This window comes from Dasypus novemcinctus, chromosome 2, assembly GCF_030445035.2.
Source record: "Dasypus novemcinctus isolate mDasNov1 chromosome 2, mDasNov1.1.hap2, whole genome shotgun sequence".
Classification (NCBI taxonomy): Eukaryota; Metazoa; Chordata; class Mammalia; order Cingulata; family Dasypodidae; genus Dasypus; species Dasypus novemcinctus.
In genome coordinates, this window is record NC_080674.1 from 157,537,796 (window position 1) to 157,552,156 (window position 14,361).

The following is a 14,361-nucleotide window of genomic DNA, read 5'->3' on the forward strand; positions in this document are numbered from 1 at the left end:
AGAGTCAAGTTTACTCAGTAATGGATGAGATTTAAGTTCAGGTCCTTCAACTGCCAAAACATTTTACCAAGTCCGATTGTGTACTGATTGGTAAATTAGAAACAGCTGTGATAAATTTCTTCCTTCATCCAAAAGCCTCCAGTATCCCTGACTTACCTTGAGGTCATGATGAAATTATTTAACATATAATTTTGGCCATTACCCATCTGATTTCAATTTTAGTCTGCTGCCTTCTGCCATCTCTTCTAATTATTCACATTCTAATATCTAATCTGTGCTCCTCAAAGTTGGCTGCACCCGAGACTTATCTGGGCACTTTTAAAACACAATACTATCTTGGTAGTGGGATGGTGCCTCCATTTGCTTCTATAGGTCTCCTGGTGATTCTAATAAGTATCTAATTTTAAAAACTACTAGGTGCTTACACTCGTGTCTAATTACCATACCTAAACTCTCTTCTTTTATCCTGCTTGATTTGCTTGTCCTTTGCCAAACACCTTGCTAGAAAAGCTTTCACATATATTCTCTCCTTTAGGATCTGTAATCATTCTTATTACCTTCTCCTTTGGATACCTTTGATTGAATCAGATCAAAATTTCCCCAGACCTCGTTCTGAGAGGGTATCGATAGAAAATTCTTTGTGGGGTACACTTCTCATGATCAACTTCAGAGACTCCAGGCACAACCAGAATATCCCTGTACCTTATCTGTCCTGGACCATTTGTCTTGCACCTGTCAAATAGCTCCTCAGGCATTAATAAAGGAGACTCAGCTGGGTAGATGTGCCTGAGGGGGAAAGGAGAACAGGATAGCTGCTGTCCCCAGAACTGTTGACTTCTTTCTCTGCTATCTGTGAAGGTAGGGGAATCCAGGGAGATGGCCCTGATTTGCAGCATTGCTGTGGGGACTGCTTCAAATGGGTCCTTCCGGAAATTACTCTTCCTATTTTTTTAAAGAAAACACTGAGATTCAACTGTGCATGTTTTAAAGCCATCCAGGTTCCTCTGGGTGACTAAAAAGGTGGGAATATAATCAACTGATTCTCATTTTTTCACAGAAAATTTTCTTGATCTTTTTCTCACATTTCTAGGGCAAAGAGGTGTCTTTCACTGGCATGTTAAGTCATGTTGACTCATAGGTTTTGGGGGTAGTAAAAGGGAGCAAATCTCCTTAAATAGGAATCAGAGGTTTGGAACAGTTTCTTTACCTGTAAGTGACTTCTAAGTGTCTAGAACTGGGCCCTGGATTTTCTACTTTCGTCCATTGGAAATAGGAAATTTGTTCCTGTGTCATGTGTCTTAAACATTCCAAGAGTTTCTTCCAAAGATTGGATAAAATGCCTTTTTAAAACAATCAGGGATAAAAACTACTTTCATCAGTTTTTGCATTTCAGCCTTAAACTGGAGAGTACATTTTCCAGTCCTAGGTAACACTCTTCACCTACCTTAGAAAATGCAGAAAACGACTGCTATAACTTAGGAAAGGAGGGACTTGCTTTGTTGGCTTTAAAATCCTTAAAATGGCAAAATGTAAACAGAGTATATTACAAATGTCTTTTTAAAATTACATCCAGGAATTTTTTTCTTATTTTCCATTTTAAAGAAATGGAGGTAATGGATTAGAATAGGGCATAGACTTTAGCTCTTCTTGAAGTAAAGATTACCTCAATCTTTTTTCCTCTGGGGATATCAGAATCCATTGTTAAAAGCAAAGTGTAAGAGGAATGATCGCTTCTAAATCTAGTATTACTTGACAGTCTGAATTGTTGTTTTCTAACTCTGAGTCCCCTAAAGCCAAGACCTGGCGTAAGGGGAGGATTCATTGATCTCTCTGGGGTCAGTTCTTTAAAGCTCAAGTTGGTCCATGAATTTCAAAATAATTTAGCAGTGAGGTATTATGTACAACCTTAAAATGAAAACAGAGTCCTGATTATTCTTTTTCATATTTAAGTAAATACATACAGAGCATTGTTTTTCCTCAGACTAGGCTATCTCATTAAAATTTATTTTAAAATGCAAAATAAGGGATATCTAAAAATATGACACTTTTTTATAACTGGTTCATTTGGTCGTTAACAATTTTTTGAAAACTTGAATATATTTTGGTACTTATATTATTACTACTGTCAATCAAGAAATAACAAGCTAAGCTACAAGGCAACAATGGCATTTATTTGGGGTCTTAGAGTTGCAATTTGGGGAGCACAGACTCAAGTAGCAATCCAAATTATGACCTCTCTTGGCATTTCCAGACAAAGTTTTTTAAAGGAAAAGATTAGGCAAGTTGTTTGTGGTTGGTGGATATTTGGACTACTCTAATTGTCCTTGTTAGTTTACTGAGTTCTTTATCTTGTGGTTTGTTTATGGTGCCAATTGTCCTCAGGGTTTTGAGAACATTGTGTCTTGATGTTTTGTATATTTTTACTGTTTGTGATATAAGGCTGAGATTTGCAAAGGAGTAATTTCCAAAATGAACCCTGACTTTATTTTAATCTCTTAGCCATAGTAACTCGATTTTGTTTTATTTCTTTTTACAACACTGCCACAAAATTATCATTCATTATTTAAAATGTCTTGAGTAGGCAACATGAATCAAGAGAATTCCTACTAGCAAATGTCTTCCTTTTTTTCTTAAATTTTTCATCTCTGCGTTGGTTTTAGACTTGTTCAAATAATCAATTTATAGATATCTAGTAAGGTATTACTCTTCTATTTGGAAATTTTAAAGTAAAATTTTATCCTTTTTAAAATAGAGAATTAAGTTTTACCAAACAAAATGTACAACAAAATGAGTCTTCAAAAGTAAAAATATTTAAAGACTGTAAACTTATTTGCAGAAACATGTGCAAAGTAGTTTTTGTTTTATAATTTAATTTCCAATGTTTCAGTGGCTATTTCCCCCTTGGATTTTGATATATTATTTATATCTATTTCTTTTCTATTCTGTTTTTATTTTATCTGTTTCATACTGTCTGGTTTAAATTTCTGTGGGTTTTTTCCTAGCTTTATAGATTGGGAATTGTATTCATTTATTTCCATTTTTTCAGTTTGGTTAATATTCTTGTTCTTTTTTTTTTTTTTTAAGATTTATTTACTTATTTATTTCTCTCACCTCCCTCCCCCCCAGTTGTCTGTTCTCTATTCTCTGTGTCTATTTGCTGTGTCTTCTTTGTCTGCTTCTGTTGTTGTCAGCGGCACAGGAGTCTGTATTTCTTTTTGTTGCGTCATCCTGTTGTGTCAGCTCTCCGTGTGTTGGCACCATTCCTGGGCAGGCTGCACTTTCTTTTGCACTGGGCGGCTTCCTTATGTAGCGCACTCCTTGCGTGTGGGGCTCCCCTATGTGGGGGATATCCCTGCGTGGCAGGGCACTCCTTGTGCGCATCAGCACTGCGCATGGGCCAGCTCCACATGGGTCAAGGAGGACCGGGGTTTGAACCGCGGGCCTCCCATGTGGTAGACGGATGCCCTAACCACTGGGCCAAGTCTACCACCAATATTCTTGTTCTTAGTCCATTTGACCTGTCAAGTACTGAGAATATGACTTACAGTCCCCTATTCTACTATTGTATCTGTTTCTTTTCTTTGTTCATCTCCTTTGTTTCTCTTGCATGAATGTAATGTCTTAATTATTTTTCATGATTAATGATATTGGCTTAAATTCTACCTCATCTTATGGAGAGAGCACAGCTCATAGTTTCTATTATTTTTTCCATTTATTTACTTTTACATTTCCCCCTTTTGATCAAGATCTTTCTCCGAAAGCTTTGCCAATCATTTGGTTTTAATCCATCAGTGCCATGGAGGCTCATCCTTGAGAGACATGTCCCATGTAGGTGATAATGTAGTGATAGTGAGTTTATTTGCAGAGTTTGGGTAAGAGAGGGCCACATTTGAGCAACAAGGAGATTTTCAGAGGTGACTCTTAAGCATTAAGTATAGGTAGGTTTAATTTCATCATTACATATATAAGTTTCATAAATGCAGGCTTCAAGCTCAAGGGCTTGGTGCATGTAATAGTTTCAGATGGTATTTGCCCCAGAAAATCATATTCTTGAAACTGACCTATTATTGTAGGTGGAACCCTGTTGTAGGTGGGACCATTTAATTAGATTACTTTAGTAAGGTATGATCCAAGGTGGGTCTTAAACCTCTTACTGGATTCCTTGTATAAATGGGATGAAGACAGAGGAAAAAAGACACAGGTACAAAGAAGAACCCACAGAAGCTGACAGAGAAGGCCACAGACACAGCAGCCAGAAGCTGAAGGTAATGGAGCCTGGAGGAGAAGGCAGAGACCAGCAGAAACAGTGATGTGCAGTCTTTGGAGAGACAGCTTCTCCTGATGACTTGATCTGGACATATTATCAGCCTCAGAACTGTAAGCTCATAAGTTAACAAATACCCATTGTGAAATCCACTCCATTTCTGGCATATTGCCTTGGCAGCCTTTAGCAAACTAAAGCAGATTTTGGTTCTAGCAGAATGAGGGGCTGCAAATGTGACATGCTTGATAGAAAAGGCCTAGATTGCTTTGAAGAGACTGTTGATAGAAATATGGACACTAAAGATACTTTTGATGAAGACTTAGACAGAAATTATGAATGTGTTATTGCAAATTGGAAGAAAGGCAATCCTTGTTTTAAAGTGGAAGAAGACTTGGCAGTATTGTGTTCTGATGTTGGGTGGAAGGCAGAATTTGAAAGTGACCATGGGTTAGGTAAGGGCACCTGATAGGGGGAGCAGATGTGGGCCAAGCAGTTGGGTACATGCTTCCCACATGGGAAGTCCTGGGTTTGGTCCCTGGTGCCCCCTAAGGGCAAAACAAACAAGTAAACAAATGAAAAGCCAATTCAGGGGAGCCAATGTGGCTCAGTGGTTGAGCACTAGCCCCCCACATATGAGATTCTGGGTTCAATCCCTGGTTCCAGTACTACACACACACACAAAAGTACCTGATAGGGCCCCTTCCAACAAGATTGGAATGTATCTTTATAGAGGTGTCTTTTCTAATAGACAAAGTTACCAGCCTGAAATTGTGGTTTTAAATATCATCATCTTCCAGGAGTATGCTCTAAAAAGATTGTTCTACCAAGGTTTCCTTTTTCTTTAAGGATTATATTAGTTCCTGACAATAGGTTAGCATATATCCTTTTATGATTTGGGCTCAGAAATTTCAGAGTTTATTTTTTATTATTTTTTCAGAAGATGCAGGGAACTGAACCTGTGACCTCCCATGTGGGAGAAATGGAGCTCAACTGCTAAAGGCACATCCACTCCTGAGTTTTAGTTATACCATTTATTGTTTCTATTAAGCCTGAGGATAGGGGTGATAGGCACAATGAAAATATTGCAAAATTGGCCATATTTTGCATGTTGTTTTCATAATAATATGTCCTGTAAAGTGGGTTCCTTGGTCATTGTCAATTTTTGAGGGAATTCCTCAATTTGGAATTATTACTTCTAATAATATGTTTGCAACAGTAGCAGTAGTAGTTGGACTACGAGGAAAGGCTTTAGCCCAATGGAAGTACATACAAATTATTATTAAAGTATACTTATAGACTTAGGATGGAGGTAACTAAATAAAGTCCAATTGCCAAATTTCAAAATGTCCAGTTGTTAAGGGATAATGTACTTGAGAGCTATAGACAGGTTTCCTGGATTATGCTTAGGATAAATTTAAAAATTTGATATATTTTTATAGGTATGTTAAGGGAAGTTTTCTAGAATTATTATTTTCCCTGGCTCACTATTTATGTTAGTTTGAGTCTTTTGTGGACTCCAGGACTATATACTTAATTTAATCCATTCCTGTGCATGTAAGCCTATGTATGTAGGGCCACTTGGTTAGATTCAGTCAAGGGACCTTTTTATTAGATCACTTTTGATTAGATTGCTTTCAGGGTGGGTCCTAATCCTGTCACTGGAGTCTTAGATAAACTGAGGACTGAAAGCAGAGACAAAGATAAAGAGAACTGCCATTTTGCCCTGCCATCTGAGAGAGGACTCCAGAATTGCTTATAGCTAAAGAAAGACAGAGAAACAAGAGGCTGAGAGACCAGAGGCTGGAATCAGCAGAGTAGCCTGAAAAGCCTGAAACTGAAAAGATGAGGCCCAGGGAGAGACTAATTACATGCCCACAGCTGAGTTCCAAGAGAGAGAGAACCTGGAGGAGAAAGCAGAGACTGGCTGCCATTTTGTTTTGCCACATGGTAGGAGTCCAGGGTCTGCCAGCAGGTAAACTTTGGTGAGACAGCATCTCTGATGATGTCTTAATTTGGACACTTTCACACTCAGAATTGCAAGATTTTACTCTAATAAATTCCCATTTTAAAAGCCAAGCCTTTTCTGGTATTTGCACTGGCAGCATTTAGCAAACTAAAACACCATGTTATCAGTATTCTAATGAGACATTCTATGAATAATAACCAAAACTGTTTCCTGGAAGCAATTAGGTATGACTGGTTTACGGTAAGGGTCAAACCATATTTAATTGCAGGCTCATAAAAGCAGCCAGCATTTTTAACTTTTTTTTCTATCTCACAGGGTGGGGGTGGGGGAGCATTTTGTTGTGTATAAGGGAATAATTTTTTTAATGTTTCCATAGTTATTTGGTTCAAAAAGTCATTATATAAACAGGAATAAGATTAGAATTTTACAGCTCCACTTTTTGCAGTTGTATCTGCCATGTGGTTGCCTGTGCTCAGTGCTTTCTTCCATATTTTCATGAGAATGACCAGGGATTTTAATTACAGCCAAAGTTTTTGATAATAATATAACATCTAGCAATTCTGTAACATAAGAGCTGTATATTATTTTTCCTCCATTGGAGGTTAAAAAACTCTTCATTTCCAAATCTCCAAATCATGAACAACCCTAAAGGTACCAGTGTATATATTTGCTGTTTTTCCACATTTTCAAGTATACAGGCTCTTGTGAGTGCAAAGAAAGTTCATCTTCCTGGACTGACTTAGCATTAGCTAAAGAATTTGCTTCTCTTATCTCCTGGTTAGATATAATATCATATTCAATAGGATAGACTCGAGTTATCTTTAAGATGGGAACCATCTGTATATAAGATAACATCTATATTATCAACTAAGGTTTCTTATAAATCTGTTTGAGGGATTAACAATTGGTTAGTTAAAGCTAGGCAGTCATGAGGGAGTTTCATCAGAAATTGTGGGAAGTCATGTAGCAGGGTTAATGTTCTGGCAATGAAAAACCATTGCCAGAATGGGAATGTAATAGAATTTTGTAAGAAATTAATCTGTTGGTAGAGAGATGTTGAGTGTGATGAAGAATTAAGAAGGGCTTCAAAAGAATAAGGGACATAAGTAGTTAAGGGAAATCCCATATTAATTCTTCAATTGATTCTAAAATTTTGCTGTTGCAGCAATGGACCTCATGCAAGGCAAGAGTCCCTTGGCTGTGGTTTCCAATTCTTGGCTACAATGTCTAGAGGTCTATGTTAGTCTCCCTGCTTTTGTATAAGGAAACTTAAGACATTCCCTTCTCATTCACTGACAAGGAAGAAAAAAATATAATTTGTAACTAGAGTGTCCCACAGTGAATGGCAAATTATGCCATTCCTTGAAGAAAAGTTGGATAGTTTCATCCCAAATAAGGGGCTCAATTTGTTTAGCTTTACACAAGGCATATAAAGGTTGAGCCATCAAAGGAAAATTCGAAATCCTAAAATTAGGAATCCTGCAAGGCCTAAAACTCTTAATTGATATTTGGTCTTGGGAAAAGGGAAAGTTAGAATGCTTTGATTCAGTCAAGGCCTAGGAGGAGACCCTGGGGGCAGAAAGAATATGGTCCATATCAGGAGTCAATGTAGATCATAAATGGATTGGAATAGTAGTCAAAAGAGTATGGTTTTTAAATTTTATTTTTTGACTGAGAGGACTGGAATATGTATGGGACTTAATTCCTTATCCTGGTCTGATTACTCTAGTTCTAAGAGTTCCAAAGTAATTTCCCCACTTTGGACAAAAATTATGTGTGCTAGGAATAACCTAGGAAATCTGTTCCAAGAAGGTGAATTGGGGCAGAGGGGAATAATAAAAATTGACAGGTGTGGAGAAAACCAAGATGGCAATACAGTAGAAAGCTCAAACAATCAGCTCATCCCACAAGAAAACTAATAATCAGCCAGGATCTGTCCAGATCAACTGTTTGGAGGACTCTGGAGACCAGAAGATCACAGTGGGCCATCCAGGGAAGAATAGGAAGAGGAGACTGACCATCTGCTGTGAATATTTGTGAGTAGATTCTTCCACTTTGCAGAGGTGGTTGTCCAACCCCTACTGGCAAGGCAGGTAACCTCCTGACCCACTCCGTGGCTGGAAGCAGAAACTCTCTTTCCCACAAGCAGGGGAAAGGAAGTAGCCTGGTGCCAACTACACTTGTTGAATGGTGAACTTGGCTACCTGGATTCCAATCTTGTGCACAATTGAGGTTTAAACCTACTCATGCCACCAAGCCAGGAGAATTTGTTCTGCCCACTCCAGGCAGGAGTGGAAGCAGAGTTACTGGAAAACATACAGGTCCCCCGGGGTGGTAAGAATTAGATCCATTATGCCCAGTTAGAAAAGCAACTGCTTTGGCCACCACACTTAACAGAAATGGAAATCGGATGCAGTTTTAAACACTTTCCTGGAGCAGAGCAGGCAGATTCATGCTGGGATCCAAAACCCCTTGGAAGGGAGGGAAGCATGCACTTTCTCCCAGGTTGTGCTGGAAGATTCATCCAGCCTATCTTGAAAGTCTGCTACATACGGGCCCCAACACACTCTTGGACAGAGAAGAATCACATGCTCAATCTAGCAGGCAGACTAACCCTGACCACCTTGAAGAATTGTTGCACTCTTGATTTTTTCTGGAAATGTTTGTAGTTTTCCTTGCATAAATCCTTTATCTCCTTGGTTAAAATTATTCCTAGATATTTCATTGCTTTAATTTCAATTGTGGATGGATTTTTCCCCTGACTACTTCTTCAGATTGCTCATGACTAGTATATAGAAGCACTGATTACTGTGTGTTGATCTTGTACCCTGCTAAATTTGTTTATTACATCTAGTAGCTTCGTTGTAGACTTCTCAGGACTTTCTCTATATAGGATCATGTAACATGCAAATAGTGAAAGATTTACTTATTCCTTCCCAATTTGGATGACTTTCATTTCTTTTTCTTGACTAAATGTTCTGGCTAGAACTTCCAGTACATTGTTGAATTACAGTGGTGACAATGGACATCCTTGCCTTCTTCCCAATCTTAGAGCAAATGCTTTCAGTTTTTCACAATTGAATAAGATATTAGCAGTGGGTTTTTCATATATACCCTTTATCATGTTGAGAAAATTTCCTTCTATCCCTATTTTTCTAAGTGATTTATCAAGAAAGGATGATGGATTTTGTCAAATGCCTTTTTTTCATCAAGTGAGATAATCATGTAGTTTTATCCCTTTGTTCATGTGGTGTATTACGCTAACTGATTTTCTTATGTTGAACCACTTGTGCATAACGGGGATAAATTCCACTTGATTAAGCTGTATAATTATTTACTGTGGTGTTAGATTCAATTGACTGTATTTTGTTGAAGATTTTTGCATCTATATTCATAAGAGATATTTATCTGTAATTTTATTTTCTTCTGGTATCTTTACTTGTCTTTGGTAGTAGCATGATGTTGGCCTCACTGAATAAATTAGGTAGTATTCCCTCCTCTTCAATTTTTTAGAAGAGCTTGAGTAGGGTTTGTGTTATTATAATTCTTTATGGACTATTTTATAGAAGCCCCCTATGAAGTCATCTACCTCTGAGTGTTTCTTTTTGGAAAGTTTTTGATTACTGATTACATCTCTACTTGTTAATGATCTGTTGAGGTTTTCTATTTCTTCTAGAGTCAGTGTAGGTTGTGTGTTGCTGTGAGGAATTTATCCATTTCTTATTGTTGTATAATTTGTTAGCATACAGTTCATAGAATTCCATTATGATTCTTTATATTCCATCCCAGTTGTGTCTTTGGGTCTAGGGTTAGCCCCTTGCAAACAACATAAGTTGGATAGTGCTATTTTATCAATACTGCCAATGTGTGTCTTTTGATTGGGGAGTTAATCCATTAACATTCAGTGTTATTACTGTAATGGCAGGACCTACTTCAGCTGTTAGCCATTTTGTCCTTTTTTTTAGTTAGAGAAGTTGTTAGCTTATAAAATAATCATGCATAACACGCAGAATGCCAAAACAGCACCCCACCACCAATACCTTGCATTGTTGTGGAATATTTGTTACAAATTATGAAAGAACATCATCAAAATATTACTGCTATGGTCAAAGCTTACATTTGGTGTATTTTCATATTTTCTATAAACCTCCTATTATTAACACCATATATTAATATTATATATATATGTCATATGAGAACACTCTCATATTTATACTGTTAACCACAGTCCATCATCCACCACATGGTTCACTCTGTTATACAGACTCATGATTTCTGCCTTATATACTTCATCCAGAGTATACATTCAGTGGCTCTCAGTTTCATCATAGAATTGTGCTATCATTGCCCTAGTCAATCTCAGAACATTTTCCTTACTCCAATAGAAAAAATCTCATATCTCCCATTATTGACCCTTAGCATTGCTATAGTACCTTCTTCATCATTGATACAAGAATATTACAATATTTATATTAACTATAGTCTAAAAATTTATCATGTAATTTGTTTTTTTCATGTATCACCATATTCTTAACACCTTATAATATTGACACACATTTTTTCTAGTTCATAGAAGAACATTCTTGTATTTTTATAGGTAGTTGTACTATTAACCACAATCCTCATCTACCTCCAGGTTCATTACTGTATGTATATTATGTTATACAGATCCTAGATTATTCTATAGCTTTTTTTTTAGGGAGTACTGGGGATTGAACCCAGGATTTCATACATGCGAAGTATGTACTCAACCACTGAGCTACATCTGCTCTGCTCTATAGCTTTTTATCAGTTGACACTTATGTTCCTAGGCTGCCCCTTTCAGCTACAATCACATTTATAAATCAGCAGTGGTATTTATACTCACTATAATGCATTACCATAAACTCTATTTCCATACAATTTACCATCAACCTAATTAAAAATTCTACATACATTAAGCATCAGTACCCCTTCTCAGCCCTAAACTTCTCTCCTAGAAATCCATACTCTAGATTTTAACAGTTTATATTTACTCACCATATTTAGTTCATATTAGTGAGCCCATACAATATTTGCCCTTTTGTGTCCTACCTATTTCACTCAATATAATCTTCTAATGGTTCATCCATGTTGTCATGAGTCCCAATTTCATTTCTTCTTACAGAAGCATAATATTCCATTGTATGCATATACCACATTTTGCTTATTCATTCTTCATTTGATGGACACGGGTTGTTTCCATCTTTTGGCAACTTAATAATCCTGCTGTGAACATTGGAGAGCAAAGGTCATTTTGTGTTCTTGTTTTCAGTTCTTCTGAATATATTCCTAATAGAGGGATGGCCCAGTCATACAGAAGTTCTATATTTAGTTTCCTGAGGAACCACCAAACTGTGTTCCACAGAGGCTGTACCATTCTAGATCCCCATTAACAGTGAAGGAATGTCCATAAAAATTCTTCCTCCTCTCTAGCACTTGTAGTTTTCTGTGTTTTTTTAAATATTGGCCATTCTATAAGGTGTGAAATGATATCACATTGTAGTTTTGATTTGCATTTCCCTAATAGCTAGTGATATCAAACATTTTTCATGTGCTTTTTGGCCAGTTGTACTTCCTCTTTAGAAAAACGTCTAAGTCTTTTGGTCATTCTTAAATTGGATCACTTGCCCTTTTTATCATTGAGTTGATGATCTCTTTTTTTTTTCCTTTTCAGAATAAAATTTTATTTACAATTTTTGCATCATTTTTATCTGGTTATTCTTCATGGAAAAATTAGATCATTCATATATATTAAATAGTTATTTTTCCCCTCTTTATTTTTTTTAAATGTTACATTAAAAAAATATGAGGTCCCCATATACCCTCCATCCCCCTCACCCCACTCCTCCCACATTAACAACCTCTTTCGTCATCGTGGGACATTCATTGCGCTTGGTGAATACATTTTGGAGCACTGCTGCACCACATGGATAATGGTTTACATTGTAGTTTACATTCTCCCCCAATCCACCCAGTGGGCCATGGCAGGACATACAGTGTCCAGCATCTGTCCCTGCAGTACCACCCAGGACAACTCCAAGTCCTGAAAATGCCCCCAATAATATCTCTTCCCTCTCCCTACCCTCAGCAGCTACCATGGTCACTTTCTCCACATCAGTGCTGCAATTTTATATAACATGGAAATCAAACCCTTATCCAAAATGTAGTCTCCAAATATTTTCTCATGTTGAGTAGGCTGCATTTTCGTTTTTTTTTTTACAAAGTCCTTTGAAGTACAAAAATTGTTTAATTTGGAGCAGGTCCCACTTATCCAATTTTTTTTCATTGCTTTAGTTTTGGGTATAAGGTTTAAGAAACCACTGCCTACCATCCAAACTTAGAGATGTTTCCCTTTATTTTCTTCTAAGAGTTTTTTGGTTCTAGCTTTTATATTTGGGTCTCTGATCCATTTTGAATTAATTTTTTATAAGGTGTGAGGTAGGGGCCCTTTTTCTTTGTTTTGGATATGGATATCCAGTTCTCCCAGCACCATTTGTTGAACAGACTGTTCTGTCCCAGCTAGATGAACTTGTTAGCTTTGTCAAAATTCACTTGACCATATATGCAGGGATCTATTTCTGAACATTCAGTTTGGCCCCATTGATCTATATGTCTGTCTTTATGCCAGTACCATGCTGCTTTTATCACTATAACAAGGTAATATGATTTCAAATCAGGAAATAGGAATCCTCCAGCTTCATTCTTTTTTAAGAGGTGTGTGGTTATTTGGGGCCCCTTGCCTTTCCAAATAAATTTGACAAAATTGGCTATTCCATTTATTTTTTTAAAAAGACTATTGGAATTTTCTTTGGGATCGCATTGAATCTGTAAATCAATTTGGATAAAATTAATAGCTTAATGATATTTTGTCTCCCAAACCAAGAACAAGGAATGCCATTCCATTTATTTAGGTCATCTTTGAGTTATTTTAGCCAAGTATTGTAGATTTCTGACTACAAGTCCTTTATGTCCTTGTTTAGGTTTATTCCTAAATACTTGATTCTTATAATCATTGTAAATGGAATATTTTCCTTGACTTCCTCCTCAGATTGTTCATTCCTAGTATATAGAAACTCTACTAATTTTTGCATGTTAATTTCATATCCTGTCAGTCTTCTGAATTTGTTTATTTGTTCTAATACCTTTGTTGTTATTGATTTTGGGGGACTTTCTATGCATAGGATCATATCATCTACAAATAGCAAAAGTTTTGCTTCTTCCTTTCCAATTTGGATACCTTTTATTTATTTTCTTGCCTATTGCTCTCACTAGAACCTCTAGCACTGAACAACAGTGGGGCATCACTGTCTTGTTCCTGATCTCAATGAGAAAGTATTCAGTCTTTCACCATTGAGTACAATATTAGTTGTGGGTTTTTCATATTTGCCCTTTATCATGTTGAGAAAGTTCCTCTCTATTCCTATCTTTTGGAGTGTTCTTTAATCAAGAAAGGATGCTTTATTTTGTCAAATGCCTTTTCTGTGCCAATTGAGATGATCATGTGATTTTTCTTCTTTGATTTATTAATATGGTATATTACACTAATTGATTTTCTTGTGTCGAACGACTTTGCATGCTTGGAATAAAACCCACTTGATAATGATGAATAATTCTTAAATGTGCTGTCGGATTCATTTAGTGCAGAGGTTCTTGACATTTTGTTCCACAGATCCCTTTGCCAGTCAGGTGAAAACCATGGGCCCCTTAGCAAGTCCACAGTATACTGTGTATTATTTAATACATATATCACATATCACACCCACACCAATACATCCCTACAAGAATAATGTTTTTTTGAATTTCAATTCAAGCTCACAGACCCCTTGTTAAGAATTCCTGATTTAATGAGTATTTTGTTGAAGATTTTTGCATCTATATTCATTAGGGGAAAGGGTATGTAATTTTCTTTTTTTGCAATATCTTTATCTGACTTTGGCTTTAGGATGATGTTGGCTTCATAGAATGATTTTGGTAGCATCCTTCCTATTCTATTTTTTGGAAGAGTTTGAGTAAGATTGGTAATAATTCTTTGAATGCTTGGTAGAATTCACCTGTGAATCCTTCTGGTCCTGGGCTTTTCAACCTTATAATCCATTTGTTGAGGTCTTCT

The 14,361-nt window shown here is 36.7% G+C and overlaps 1 protein-coding gene across 1 annotated transcript in view; it reads left to right on the top strand.

Annotated features, from left to right (window-relative positions):
* Nucleotides 1-801: 801 nt before the first annotated feature.
* The window catches only part of LOC105745918 (seminal plasma acrosin inhibitor A1-like), a 28,326-nt gene continuing 14,766 nt past the window's right edge, over nt 802-14,361 (top strand). The window contains exon 1 of the mRNA XM_023588142.1: nt 802-858. The gene's annotated coding sequence lies outside the window, so the exon portion shown is untranslated. The remainder of the gene's footprint in view (nt 859-14,361) is intronic.